Source organism: Trichomycterus rosablanca, chromosome 15 (genome assembly GCF_030014385.1).
Source record: "Trichomycterus rosablanca isolate fTriRos1 chromosome 15, fTriRos1.hap1, whole genome shotgun sequence".
Lineage (NCBI taxonomy): Eukaryota > Metazoa > Chordata > Actinopteri > Siluriformes > Trichomycteridae > Trichomycterus > Trichomycterus rosablanca.
The window spans coordinates 29,804,390-29,810,742 of record NC_086002.1 but is presented as its reverse complement, the minus strand read 5'-3'; positions in this window follow the sequence as shown (position 1 = coordinate 29,810,742).

Sequence of the window (6,353 nt, the reverse complement as noted above, 5' to 3'; positions counted from 1 at the left end):
TATCTATAGCCTTTTTAGGAACAGCTCACAAACAACTCACTTTAAATAATCTGCAGCAGAACCTCCTTACATTAAGAAAAGTGCAAAACCACAAAAAGTTCTTTACAGGTTTCTTAAAAGAAACATGAGCCTGTTTAGTGTTTCCACCATATAAAGTGAGTCTGTATCAGTATCTACACTGATACAGCTTTGATTTTGTCGTTTTGCGACTGGGGGTGGATGGAGGGGGCAATTCTGCTTCTAACAATATGGGCTACAATTCCCATGCTCCCACAGACTGTCACGTGACTACCACATGTCCCCGGTCAGCCAATCCTGACGGTCCTCACGCTTTGGAGTGTTGATTCAGTTCAGCTGTGTTTGATTCCATGAATCTTATTTAAATTCTGTTTGTGACTCTCGTTGTGAAGTTTTGCTGATCGTGTTTGCGCTCCTTATTTCTGAATCTAATCATTACCATGTACGGCCTTTGCTGTCTTCCATTTACTGTTTTGGTTTTCGCTGCCGGTTTGTTTATCCTCTGGTTTTGGACTCTGCCTGGTTTTGTACACTGATTTTGGCCTTTTTGATATTAAACTTTCCCTGATTTATATTCTGCGAGCATCTGGTCAGTTTCTGCCTCGTGACATGTTATAATTTAATAAAAATATAAAGTATGTAAACAATCGCGATTGTCACACTTCTAACATCGGGTGAAAACGTTCATTCGAATTAATCATGAAAATCGCCCAGCCCTAATTTTAATATTGCATTAAATTAAAATATATCACGTTTTTTATTGTTAAATAAAACACTACTGTCTGTTCTAATTAACAGTGATTTTATCCTAATTAACAGTGCTTTCATTGATTTCAACGGATGATAGAGAATGTTTCTTTTTAGCAGCAAAAACATTTGAACAAATGTAAATTTGTAAAGAAAAACATGCAAAGCAAAATATTATTATTCACCTTTCTCTCCTCACCACTGTACTGTACTGAGAACAGGTGAGCATGTTTTGTTTTGTAATGCTGACGGATGTTATGCTCCTTTAGTACAGCCACTCTCTATCTGCAAATGAGGCAAACTGCAGTTGAATCTATTTCGGTGAAAACATATTCATGCTGCCAACTGTTTTAAAATGTTCGTTTATCCATATGCCCCTGCCTCATACGCTCCATGATTAACAGCCTCACTCGTGTCATCATAGATTACTTGATGTCTGCTGACAGGAGCTCCACAGCGCCCCACTCTTCTATCCACTGTCTCATGTAAAATTGTGGTCAGCTAATGAATTGCACCCTAGCGTTATAGGCAGTTCAACACCTGTTGAAAGAAATTCCCAGCTACTGCCAAAAGTAGGCACTACTTTGATATAGTGAGGCGGGCCAAAAAAAACAGGCGGCGGGCCAAGTTTGGCCCTCGGGCCAAACCCCAAATTGGGCAGCCCTGGTCTATTCACTTCAACGGGACTGCATGGAACGTTTTTTTTTCAATGCTTCGAAACTCACCGGTCATTGGATAAATGCCACGATTTTGTCCCGCCCCCGGACGCTGAGCGTCTCTGGGGGTGAATGGAGCTGTGGGCGGGTCTGGACGCGGAGCTTCTGCAAGATGATTGGAGGATCAGTCGAAAGGCTGAATCCCGTTTGATTGACAGCTATTTTGAGATCTACACCGTCACTTAATCACTGGGAGCTTCAGTCCCATCGCGGATTTTGCGAGTGAAGTCGAAAGACAAACTGCAACCCATTTCTTGGTATTTGCTTGGTGAAATTACTTGACCATTTCCATTGTTCATTGTGTAAATAAAACACACTCATAGTATTTGTTTCAGTTTAACATAATTTTTAAGATTTTCTTGTTCGAGTTTAATATTGTTTCGTTAATTCGTTCAATCAATCATTCATACTGTTGGATAGGTCGGAGTGAACTAGCCAGCTAGCAAGGTGCACACGATGGCAGACAATGCTAATATTGTTGACCTGATTTTGACAAAGCCATTTGATAGTCTTCCTTACGAGGAAAAAGTTAGAATTAAACAACAGGGCAGATCAACACCTAAGATTGTTGGTATGACAAAGTTAGCTGGCTGACTGGAAGTGCTGTGACAAAGAAAATGTACTGTTGGCCATGCCTCTTGATGAAATCATCTCAGGGATCATGTCTTGTCTGGTCAAAATTGGGTTTTTGGGATCTGTCTAACTTTGACCAGGCATATAAAAGGCATGAAAAGAGCAATGAACATGTGAGTGCATGTGCAAGGTTAAGTTGCCTGGGCAGGGTCAGGGTTGAACATGCAATTAATGAAGGTGCTCGCATTCAAGTGGCAAAACATAATGAAACAGTCAAACAAAACAGGGCCTCCCTAAACCGCCTTATTGATGTGACTTCCTTGCTTGGCCGGCAGGAGCTATCATTTAGGGGGCATGATGAGAGTAGTGAATCATCCAACAAGGGGAATTACAGGGAGTTCACAGAAACATTATCTAAATATGATATGTGTCCTGGCCACACAATTCCAGTCATCAGCTGTGTTTTCTGGTAAGTCACATTCTATAAAAAATGACTTGATCTCTGCTCTTGCAGCCACTGTTTCTGATGAGATCAGAGATGAAATTCAGGCTGCTCCCTTTTTGTGGATAGCAGGTGGATGAAACAACTGATATTGTTTGCCGTGCCCAACTTTCTGTCATTGTTCGCTATGTTAATAGTGCAGGTAAAATTTAGGAGCGCTTTATTGTTTTTTTTGATGTTTCAGAGGGGTGAGATGCTCAGTTTGTTTTTGAAGTATTAAATGAAAACATGAAGGGCTACAATTTTAGGGATAAACTTGTGGCACAGACATACGATGGGACTGCTGTCATGGCTTCAGCCCTCAATGATCTGCAGGCCAAAGTGAAGGCAATTGCCACCAGTGCAATGTTTGTGCATTGCTATGCACATTGACTTAATCTGGTGCTGTCACAGGGGGCTAAATGCTTGTCTGAGCTGTTATCGTTAGTGGCAACAATTGGAGCTACATCTGCGGGTGTAGAAAGGAGCTTCCCCTGTTTAAAAAGGCTTAAGTCTTACACCCGCAACACAATGGGCCAAGGCCGTCTAAGCAGCCTAGCTCTGCTGGCCATTGAGAGGACACTGGTCAAATCCCTGGAAAAGATGCCTACTTGATACGATAGGATCACAGGCCATTTTCTTGAAAAGGAACGGAGGGCAGAATTTATGTATAAATAAATTGACAAATTTTATGATGTAAGCTGACAATGAGGCTCCCCCCTTTGAAAGACCAGCAGCCGCCACTGATATATACAGTGTATCACAAAAGTGAGTACACCCCTCACATTTCTGCAAATATTTTATTATATCTTTTCATGGGACAACACTATAGAACTAAAACTTGGATATAACTTAGAGTAGTCAGTGTACAACTTGTATAGCAGTGTAGATTTACTGTCTTCTGAAAATAACTCCACACACAGCCATTAATGTCTAAATGGCTGGCAACATAAGTGAGTACACCCCACAGTGAACATGTCCAAATTGTGCCCAAAGTGTCAATATTTTGTGTGACCACCATTATTATCCAGCACTGCCTTAACCCTCCTGGGCATGGAATTCACCAGAGCTGCACAGGTTGCTACTGGAATCCTCTTCCACTCCTCCATGATGACATCACGGAGCTGGTGGATGTTAGACACCTTGAACTCCTCCACCTTCCACTTGAGGATGCGCAACAGGTGCTCAATTGGGTTTAGTCCATCACCTTTACCTTCAGCTTCCTCAGCAAGGCAGTTGTCATCTTGGAGGTTGTGTTTGGGGTCGTTATCCTGTTGGAAAACTGCCATGAGGCCCAGTTTTCGAAGGGAGGGGATCATGCTTTGTTTCAGAATGTCACAGTACATGTTGGAATTCATGTTTCCCTCAATGAACTGCAGCTCCCCAGTGCCAGCAACACTCATGCAGCCCAAGACCATGATGCTACCACCACCATGCTTGACTGTAGGCAAGATACAGTTGTCTTGGTACTTCTCACCAGGGCGCCGCCACACATGCTGGACACCATCTGAGCCAAACAAGTTTATCTTGGTCTCGTCAGACCACAGGGCATTCCAGTAATCCATGTTCTTGGACTGCTTGTCTTCAGCAAACTGTTTGCGGGCTTTCTTGTGCATCAGCTTCCTTCTGGGATGACGACCATGCAGACCGAGTTGATGCAGTGAGCGGCGTATGGTCTGAGCACTGACAGGCTGACCTCCCACGTCTTCAACCTCTGCAGCAATGCTGGCAGCACTCATGTGTCTATTTTTTAAAGCCAACCTCTGGATATGATGCCGAACACGTGGACTCAACTTCTTTGGTCGACCCTGGCGAAGCCTGTTCCGAGTGGAACCTGTCCAGGAAAACCGCTGTATGACCTTGGCCACCATGCTGTAGCTCAGTTTCAGGGTGTTAGCAATCTTCTTATAACCCAGGACATCTTTGTGGAGAGCAACAATTCTATTTCTCACATCCTCAGAGAGTTCTTTGCCATGAGGTGCCATGTTGAATATCCAGTGGCCAGTATGAGAGAATTGTACCCAAAACACCAAATTTAACAGCCCTGCTCCCCATTTACACCTGGGACCTTGACACATGACACCAGGGAGGGACAACGACACATTTGGGCACAATTTGGACATGTTCACTGTGGGGTGTACTCACTTATGTTGCCAGCTATTTAGACATTAATGGCTGTGTGTTGAGTTATTTTCAGAAGACAGTAAATCTACACTGCTATACAAGTTGTACACTGACTACTCTAAGTTATATCCAAGTTTCATGTCTATAGTGTTGTCCCATGAAAAGATATAATGAAATATTTGCAGAAATGTGAGGGGTGTACTCACTTTTGTGATACACTGTATATGTGTGTGTGTGTGTGTGTATACACACTATATTGCCAAAAGTACTAGCTAGCCTGCCTTCACACGCATATAAATTAAAGTTCATCCTGAAAAACAATTACTGACTGTAGTCCATCTTTTTCTCTACATGCTTTGTTAGCCCCTTAATGCTGTTCTTCAATGGTCAGGACCCTCACAGGACCCCCACAGAGCAGGTATTATTTAGGTTGTGGATCATTCTCAGCACTGCAGTGACACTGACATGGTGTTAGTGTGTGTTGTGCTGGTATGAGTGGATCAGACACAGCAGTGCTGCTGGAGTTTTAAAATACCGTGTCCACCCACTGTCCACTCTATTAGACACTCCTACCTAGTTGGTCCACCTTGTAGATGTAAAGTCAGAGACGATCGCTCATCTATTGCTGCTGTTTGAGTTGGTCCTTCATCAGTGGTCACAGGACGCTGCCCACGGGGCGCTGTTGGCTGGATGTTTTTGGTTGTTGGACGATTCTCAGTCCAGCAGTGACAGTGAGGTGTTGAAAAACTCCAGCAGCGGTGCTGTGTCTGATCCACTCATACCAGCACAACACACACTAACACTACTACTACTACAAAGTGCTTTTACATGGTAAGTTTTTCAGGATGAACTCAAGTTCATATGCATGTATAAATAACAGCTGGATGTATTATTGTTATTGAACATTTTAAACTAGTTAGAATTTTGCTAAACCAGTTTGTAACTTTTGTTGCCAATGTCTACATGAATTAATAGGAATTATGAAGCCAAGGGAACTTCATGACAGCAGGGCTGAGTGTTGATTTAAGACAATGCAGAGGATTACTGATTACTGCAGAAGTTGCTCCATGCTGCAAGACAGAGCTGACAAGAGCATGATTGAAATTGTAAATAAATGTAATAATAAGTGAACATTATTTACTGATTTGTACAGCATTGTTACCTGTTTTTCTCAGGTGCAGTGTGACAGTAGATGGGTACATTTTAATGTGCAGAATTTACACCCGAACTACATATGTAAAAAATGTAGATATATAATCCTCCAGAGACTCAGGATGTGTTGTTGTTGTTAATAAATTAGTTTAAAAATTACTTAATTATTTGAGATGTATGGGCCGCATGGTGGCTCAGTGGGTAGCATTGTCGATTCACAGCAAGAAGGTCATTGGCTCGATTTACAGGTGGGTTCTTTCTGTGTGGAGTTTGCATGTTCTCCCCATGTCTGTGTGGGTTTTTTCCGGGAGCTCCGGTTTCCTCCCACAGTCCAAAGACATGCAAGTGAGGTGAATTGGAGATACAAAATTGTCTATGACTGTGTTTGATTTTAAACTTGTGAACTGATGAATCTTGTGTAATGAGTAACTACCGTTCCTGTCATGAATGTAACCAGAAGTGTAAAACATGAGGTTAAAATCCTAATAAATGATTAAAAAATTGAGATATATGTCTGAAAGACAATGAATCAATTGTGCCAC